The sequence below is a fragment of the Adiantum capillus-veneris genome, chromosome 5 (assembly GCF_014529385.1).
Source record: "Adiantum capillus-veneris isolate H3 chromosome 5, ASM1452938v2, whole genome shotgun sequence".
NCBI classification, from domain to species: Eukaryota; Viridiplantae; Streptophyta; class Polypodiopsida; order Polypodiales; family Pteridaceae; genus Adiantum; species Adiantum capillus-veneris.
The window spans coordinates 54,607,503-54,616,479 of NC_140935.1; the positions used below are offsets into that span (position 1 = coordinate 54,607,503).

Consider the following 8,977-nt stretch of genomic DNA (forward strand, 5'->3'; position numbering starts at 1 on the left):
CATAAACAACGTCTTGGACAATCACTTAATTTGGGGTTGTTAGGTGATGTGTTTTCAAAATTGTTTGTGAAGGGCTGTAGCCCTCCTCCATTGATCCCTTTGTGTAGATTGATTCCTAACGAGGCAATCTGCACAGTCTCTGACCAAATTGAGGCATTTTACAATTCTTTTGACAGTCATGGCTATGTTGATGCGTCTACCCCTTTTTTGGCCTCTCTAACTTTCCATTGAAGCTCTATCTACTTTGATATGACATAGCTACATTTTCAAGAGTGGGGCCCAAATTGTGTTCTTCAACATGAGACATTTGATATAGAAATTGAAGGAACAAAGTGGGAGGATCTCAAAGGTAAAAAATTTCTAGTTTGGGATGGTAATCATTGTGTGAAAGCATGGCCGCCACGTGTGCATGAAGATAAGATACTCTTCAAAGTGGTTGAAGTTTTTCTTTTAAATTATGGAGAGAGATTCATCCAACATTTTTTAAGTTTCTTTATTTCTAGCTTGCTCACACATTCTGTCTCGCCATGTGCGTGTAAGGTGTCAATTTTTGGTGATTCACAAGAAGAAAGAAGGAGATTTGTTATTGGCTCTGAAGTCTCATAATGAGTAAGTATACTTAAATTCAAAATTAGTAGGTAGACTTAATTTTATTTTTTAATCATTAATTATTAAACTTCGTTGACAACATATGTGGTATTTTATAGATTGGTGCGCACAAGTGTAACTCCTACTCTATCACATGCAATATTGATGTTTCAAAGATTTGAATTGGCTGATAAAACTTCAATATTAGAGTATTTGGGTGAGGATCTAAGGAAGTGGGTTTCACTAAAGTTTAGCTTGGAGCAATGCACTTGAGAGCAATGGTACAATACTTCTGCTACTATTTTAGGCCAACATTATTGGAAGGTAATGGTTGAGTTTACTTTTTTTAACCAAAATTTTAAGTAGCTCACTATAGTTGTCAATGAGCATAGATGTTTCCAATTTTTGTAGACGTCTTTTGATAGTGCAGTGAAGGTGGCTATAGCTTCCATTGATATACATAGCCTAGTCTTGGAGGAGTATGTTGCAAAGTGTGAGAAGGAAAAAGGAATTGTGGAGCAAATATTTTGAGATAGAGCACAAAAAATGCTCACCATTGCAAATCCAAATAATGGAAATGGGTTCTTTCAACTCGCCTTCAACTATGATTGATCAAAAAAGGGTATGGTTGCTCTAACAAAGGAAAAGCTCTATACTCTGGCCATGTCTCCTGTTCAAGTAGATAGGTATGCTAAAATAGATACAATGCTCAAAATATTGTATTCATTGAATTTTTGAACCAACTATTTATTATGATATTGTTTTTATAAATAGGAAGATGGGGGTGTTGCATATGCTTATGATAGGAAAGGTGAAGGGTGAGGCAACTATAGGGATGTTTGGGGACTCCAAAAAGACATTGTTGCACATGAGAAAGGAACTCGATTGGGAGGAACTAATAGATGAGACTGAGACTATTGTGCATGGGCTTTCAATTTATGATGATGTGCCTGCAGATGGATTTGGAAAGTGGGTGAAAGAGTAACTAACAATGCATGTACGATGGAGTTTCCATGGAGTGTGGAAAGATATTTCTAAAGTAAAGGAGTGAGAAAAGAAAACTAGTGTTGAGGAGGCTGCCAAGAGAGTTGTATACAGGTATATTGTAATCCACAATTTGACTTTGGGACACCATTCAAAAATGCATCATATAAAATATATTTTGAGAACTATTTGATTGTCTATTGGTTATTCATACGTAGGTGGATCCAAAAACTCATTCGTGAAGGTATCATGGATGAGGAGGGAGAGGTTGGGAAAATGTTAGTTCCAGGGACACTATGTATCCTAAGGCATGGGTGGAGAGGGGTGTTTCTGAATGAGAACTTGAGAGATGCCCTTGGTGGTTAGACTATCCACTTGGACAAGTGCCTCCAAGTGAGGAGCATTTATGGAAAGGTGTTTTCTCATTGCTAAACCATGCAAAGTTTTGTATATGTTCTTGAATCTCACTACTTGCTTTCGTCATTCGGTTATATGTTTCATAGAGTTTGAAAGGATTGAGACAACTCACACTGAAAGTCATAGAAGTTCTCCACATCATGAGAACTCTCCACCAGCTTCACCATAGCCAAATGTAAATCTACCTACTACAACAGCCTCCACCTCACACCGAGTGGTTGCATCTACCTTATCTCAGCTTGTGTGTGAGAGGTGCAAAAAGCAACGAATTGGTTCACCGTTGCGAATAAATGCTATTCGATTAACAAATTTTAATGAAGACACGGTGGATCCAATAATTGAAGTCAAAGTGGATAGCAATTAAGTTGACTCGATGACATTGCTTGATTCAGGAGCTCAAGCAAATTTGATTTCTTGCAGATTATATAAATAGATCAAGCTTGAAGAACAACTCCATCCTACTCAACCAGCACTAGAAAGCAATATATCACATTCATTAAGCATGTTGAGCTGGACGATATTGCATGTACAAATACATCAATATGTTTATCCCCACAAGTCTTATGTGGTTGAGGATGCGAGCACACTACATCCAATGTTGTTGGGACAACCATGGCAGAAAGAGTATAATGTGCAGATAGATTGGAGTTTGAATACGGTCAAAATTCAACAAGCACATCAACACCAGGTGGTAGCATTTGCTCAGACAACCGGGAAGAACCAGATAATGGTGCCACAATCACTTGATAAAGAGAAAAAAAGATGGGTTCCACTTAACCAGCAAAAGATACCTACGAAGGATAACCAGAATACCACCCACCGTACTTAATCAAAAATTGAGACACCACTGACGACAATGAATAGATCAAGGTCAACGATACACAACCAACAGGTATGGGTAAGGAAGGATGAAAGTGAACGAGCCTACAAACCACAGTGCAATAGCAGACAACCTCCGATTAACAATGTTAAACAAACATCAAACAAGGTCATAAAACAGATATGGATATCAAAAAACATGCTTAATCGCCAACTACATGAGATACACATTTGAATCCCCAAAGCGATGCTATAGGAACTCCCTTTAGTACAAGAAACACAAGCAGCCAGACAATCACTAAATCTAACATCGTCAAACCGATCTAGGCGGGTGCCGATCAAAAGAACTGCAAACAAAGAAGAGGCCATAAACCTACAAACACCTCCAAATCAAAGCTGCAAATGGCAATCAAAAGAGAAAAAGATTATGGCCACATCGGACAAGACACTCTCGTCCAAGGAGATCACAACGGCAATATCTACAGTAGCGGCAAACCAAGCCACTTTTGCAAAGAAGACGATCAAACAATGATCGACAGAATTACAACTTTTAGTTGCAAAGAAAATTTGCCAACCAAACCAGGAACAAACAGGAAACCTCAACGTTGAATGCCAATAAGCATCTTGCTTATACCCTCCTCTCGCACCGCATTAATTTTACCATGCATTGACTAAGTATGCATCAGGTAGGGCCACGTTACAAGGCCGCGCATTAGCACGATTTTTAACCCATGCACTGCACATACCCCGAGGTGATACCTTGTTGTCCGCGGGAGGACTCCGATTAGGAGGGGGGGAGGCATTCTCAATGCGAGCTCGATGACTGTAAAAAGCAGCAAAAAGGGCATGTTTTGACTATTTTTTGAGGGGTTTACGTTTGATTGTAGAATTTTCTGGACTAACCTAAGTACATATGCCCTTATACAACATTAATCTACAGATATATGAGGCCAAACGCCAAATTGAGGCCTATAGGTGTGTGTATATATGTAAAAATAGCCATTTTGGACACAAAATATTGGTAAAACGGAGCAATCCGACCATAAAAATTACATGTGAGTGTACATAGTGTGTCAAGGTGAAGTTTTTGATTTATTTTACTTTTTGGGGTTTTTTTTCGGGTTGACCTTGCTATTTTCTTTTTAATTTTACTAATTATTGGCAAAAAAACTTCAAAAATACAAAAAGCAGGTGAAAGGTGAACGTAATGAAAAAAAAAAGATGGGGATGATCAGTGACTATAAGATAACCCACAGTACAGTGTGGGTGCAACTATGAGAATGAAGCGGGAGGCATGTTGTGGCTAGATTTTGATCGAATCGTCAAAATTCTCAGAAATTGGGCAAACGGAGTCCAAATGAGGAACTTTTCGAGTCTAAACCGCGTTTCGCAAAAAGTTAGGAGCACATGTCAAATTTCATGAAAAATGGTTTGGGGACCCCCATTATAAGATTTTTTCACCCCACTTTGAGCTCATTTCTACTATTTCACTTGTGAGAGAGAGCTCTAGCCGCCTAGAGCGCACAGGACTTCTAGCAGCAACTGATACGCCGCGTACAGGCACCCGAAGACCACCAAATATGAGAGGTAGACTCAACACCTTATACTCATATTTGATGTTTTGTCGCCAAGTCTAGCATAGAACTCCAACGGGGTTTGCAGGGTAGAGGCTTGTAAGCATAGGTAGCCACCTAACGGCTAACCCAATACCAACAAGATTTCATAGGAGGTTTATCCTAGCCTAGGAGACCAATCTTGGATGCCCAAAGGAGGCAAGAATGCAACAGAAAAAACCCTAACATCTCAAGCCCTGCAAGAGGCCACAAAGAGGAAAATCCGGCAAAAGTGACCCGAATGATACCAAAACTCATGGGTAGGAGCCTCTCGACGAGCTTTACAAGGCTATATAGGTCACATGGCCATAAGACGACTCAAAGCTAGCTAAGCTTCAGAAATGGCATCAAAAATTCAAAGCATCACCTGGCTCTCACAGCCAAGCGAAACGTCCGTTTGCCACCAAACTTCATGAGCGGCTTACCAAGGCCTTCAACAACCAAGTGCTATGGTGGTATACCACTACAAATAATTGGGGGCATGAAAACACAATCATGGGTGCTTCCAGAGCGGTAAATCGTCAAACGAAGCTTAGGTGAAGCCAAAGCCAACAAGAATCACATGTCAATGTTCACCAAGGGTTTTTGAAGCTATGTTGGTCAGGGTTTTTGAAGCTATGTTGGTCATCATCAAGAAATTTCATCGCGGAAAAGCGCTCCAAGAGTCAGAAATCACTCCAAGAGTCAGAAATCACCTCTAAGGCTCTGAAAGCCAAGAAGGGAGTTTCTAACTAACCAATTGATTTTCTAATTGAAATAAGGCACAAAGGGGACTTAGGAAGGTCATACGCACATAGTAGTAGGACTTGCTCCAAAAAAATGCACAGGAGCTCAAGGCCACCTTTGGGCACCCAACTCATCATTCAACCATACACACAGCCTCTACATTTCATTTACATATAATCCCTCAAGTTTCACTCCATTTGGACCAAGTTTGACCTCTTATGCATCAACAAACAGAAAGTCAGAGAATAGAGGCAAGAAATGGTCATAGACCTATCAAAAATGATCCAAATCAAGTGAAACTTGAACCACACACTATTCATAACATGTCAAAGCTAACTGTGAGGTCACATCTTCAAAATCTTGAAAAAGACATCCTACTAGTATGTCTCCAATCTTGAAATGACCTCCAGGTGGTTTTTTTGGTCTTCAAACATCTTTATCACATTCATACAAGCCCACCCACCAAGTTTCAAGCCAAACATATCACTTTTTGGCCTCATAGCTCTAGAGATGGACTTTTCATACTCTAAAGCACAAAAAATGGTCTTCCTACCCTCAAAACTTATCCAAATCCAAATCTAAGACCATGGTGATGATCCACAGGCTATGCCCTATCACACTGACAAGTTTCATGCAATTCTGAGCAAAAAGACATCCTACGCATAGTATGTCTCCAGGGTCATTTTGACTTACTGAGCAAATTTTGACATCATGAATGTGATCAACATGCTACAAGAAGCCTACATATTAAGTTTCAAGTCATTTGGATACCATTTTATCATCATTACAGGACATCCTACTCATTTGTATACCAAGAAGCCTAAAATAGTCCAAAATTGCACTTTTTGGTGTGTAAATCAAAATCCAAGCACATAGCTATGATGTACAGGTCCTAAGCTATCATCATGTCAAGTTTCAAGTCATTCTAATGAAAAAGATATACTATGCGTAGAATGTTTTTAGGCTTATTTTGCAGCGCAAATCCTACCGTTTTCACTTGCAGGGCATCCTTAGTCCCTCTTGACCTCATGTTTCAATTTTCCAATCAATTGGATAGTTAAAACTTAGTTTATAAGCTAATCTATAAAGAATGCTAACTTTGGGCTACTCAGTGCAATAGGATCCATGGCAGCTGCTAAGTCGTCAACAAAGAAGAAAAGAATGACCAAGAAGGACTACCTGGATGAGGTGGAGCCATTTATAATACCAACAAGAACCATAAATCCCACTACCACTTGGTTACAAAGCAACTTACTTGAAGCAAACGACCTCAGAATATACCAAGGCTTGTTCAAAGACCCAGAGGGCAATGCCATAGAGCTGTCAATGATACCACAAGAAATCAATGAGTTCACGAGAAAGCCATAAATAGTGTCTATTTGGGAAAAGTTAGACTTACACAATTAATTTGAGGCTTTGCTAGCAGGAATTGACATTCAGAGAGTTTGGGAATTCGTCACCACAATAAAGGAGAATGGCATAGCCAAGGTGACAGATATGCAAAGAAAGAGCAGAGTGATTTAAATCACGTCAGGGTTGGTTGCAAGTGCCTTGAACCTCTCTAATGCAAGAGACAGTGTCAACAAGAGGTGAAGGTATACAAGGAAACCAAGAAGAACTACACCTTCGAGGATATTGCAAATCCATCTGGGTGAAAAATTTTTATCCTTCCTAGTGTCAAACCTGTTATCATAGCATAGGACCAACATACCTTTCTTGAGACCTTTTGCCCTAAGTCCCTTGTTGAAGGTAAGTCGACGTTGCTCTGCCTGTGCTGCATAATAGTTGATAGCATCTTCTCTGTCTAGTTGAAGCCTCTCTAGATCAAGAATGTGGTTGTGGAGATGAGCATTAGGACGTTCCACCTGCCCAGCTAGCACCCTGAGACTAGCCAATTGTACTTCAATGGGTAAAATGGCTTCCTTACCAAACACCAAGTTATATGGTGTGAACCCAAGGGATGTGCGAAATGAAGTGCGATAAGCCCAAAGTGCAGCCATAAGATGCTTGTCCCAATCACTTTTGTGATTGTTTACATGTTTAGTGATGATCTTGCAGATCATACCATTTACCTTTTCCACCAAACCATTGCATTGTGGGTAGTAGGGAGTTGAGTGTCGTCGTGAGATACCTAACTTCTCCATTAGCTCTCCTACAAGGTCTCCTCTAAAACCTGGTCCCCTGTCAGAAATTATTTCAAGAGGAGTGCCAAAACGGCAACAAATGTTTTCAAATACGAACTTAGCCACTTCCTTAGCTGTAATCCGGGTGGTGGCAACTGCTTCAGCCCACCTGGTCATGTAGTCCACACCCATGATGATATAAAATTTACCTGATTGGCTCCTTGTGAAAGGCCCGATAGCATCAATTCCCCATTTCTCAAATGGTCCATATGAGATTATAGGAGTCTGTGGCTCATATGTGAGCCTCCTATCCCTTGCCTTTTGACATTCCTTTCATGTTTTACACCAATGATGCACATCCCTATGTAGACTAGGCCATACAAACCCGGCTTGTAGAATCTTTCTACTAGTGATGTCAAGTGCAAAGTGTCCTCCGCAAACACCATCATGGAAACTTAAAATGATTTCAGTGATCTCTCTAGAGAGAGGTACACGCCTAAGAATTTGATCCTTACCCTTGCAGTAGAGGTCGTCATTGATAAGGTGGTATTTTGTTGCCTTGCGCACAAGCCACTGCTTTTGGCCCTTAGTAAGATCCTTAGGACACTCTCCTGTGTCCAAGAAACTCATGATGTCAGGCATAACATCTCTACCTTGGAAGAGAGGCAGCTTCAACTTGATAGCACCCACCACTGAAACATCTTGCAACTTCTCTCTAGCTAGAGCATCTGCTTCTTGATTTTCTGCTCGAGGGACATGATGTAATTGTACAACTTGAAATTTCCCTAAAAGTTCCTTGACTTTGCGCAAATGGCCTAGCAAGATATGATTTTTACAAGACCAAGTTCCTTGTATTTGTTTTATTAAAAGCATGGCATCACCAAATACATTTAACCGTTGAATGCCCTGTGTCACACACCACTCTAACCCAAGAGTTAAAGCTGCATATTCTGCCTCATTGTTAGAGTGAGAATCCAAGAGATTCCCAATGGAGAAAACCTTGTCCCCTTGCTCGTTGAAGATGACAATGCCTGCTGCAGCTTTGTCCACTTTCCTCTTGTAGGCTCCATCAAAGAAAAGAGAGTGAGCCTCCTCTACCTTAGGGACTTCCAGCACAGGTGTAATATCTTGATCATTTGGCTTTATCTTTAGCTTCTTTTCATAGTGGCGATGAGTGAGAATACCTCCTAGACTGGCCCTTGTGGAGTTTTCCATTTGCATTGTGTAGTCAAACTCTTGTAGCCTTGTGAGCCATTTGGAAATCCTAGAAGAAACATCCATGTGCTGCATTACATAAGGAAATACTTCTTCCATTGTTAAGATTATGAATGGTCTAGACAATAAATAAGAGCGAAATTTGGTGGTAGCAAACATTAATGCAAGCACCATGTGCTACACTGCCGTGTATCCCTTTTCTGATGGGGTCATCATTCGACTAGAGAAGTAGATAGGACGCATGAAAGAAGTTTGAGGATCCTTTTGCATCAATACAGCCCCAAGTGTGTCATTGCCAACACTAGGGTTTACATAAAATGGCTCGTCCCACTTTGGAGGTGCTATGGTGGGAAGTGAAGCTAGAATTTGTTTTACCTCATTGAATTGTTGTTCATTTTCTTCACTCCAAGTGAAGATCTCTTGATGGGTAACTTGTTGTAAAGGGAGAACCACTTGGGAGAGCAAGTGAATGAACCTACTCAAATACCTCAC

At 40.3% G+C, this 8,977-nt stretch overlaps 1 pseudogene; it reads left to right on the forward strand.

Annotated features, from left to right (window-relative positions):
* Positions 1-527: 527 nt before the first annotated feature.
* On the forward strand, positions 528-2,158 carry LOC147457343 (uncharacterized; annotated as a pseudogene).
* The last annotated feature ends 6,819 nt before the right edge of the window (positions 2,159-8,977 follow it).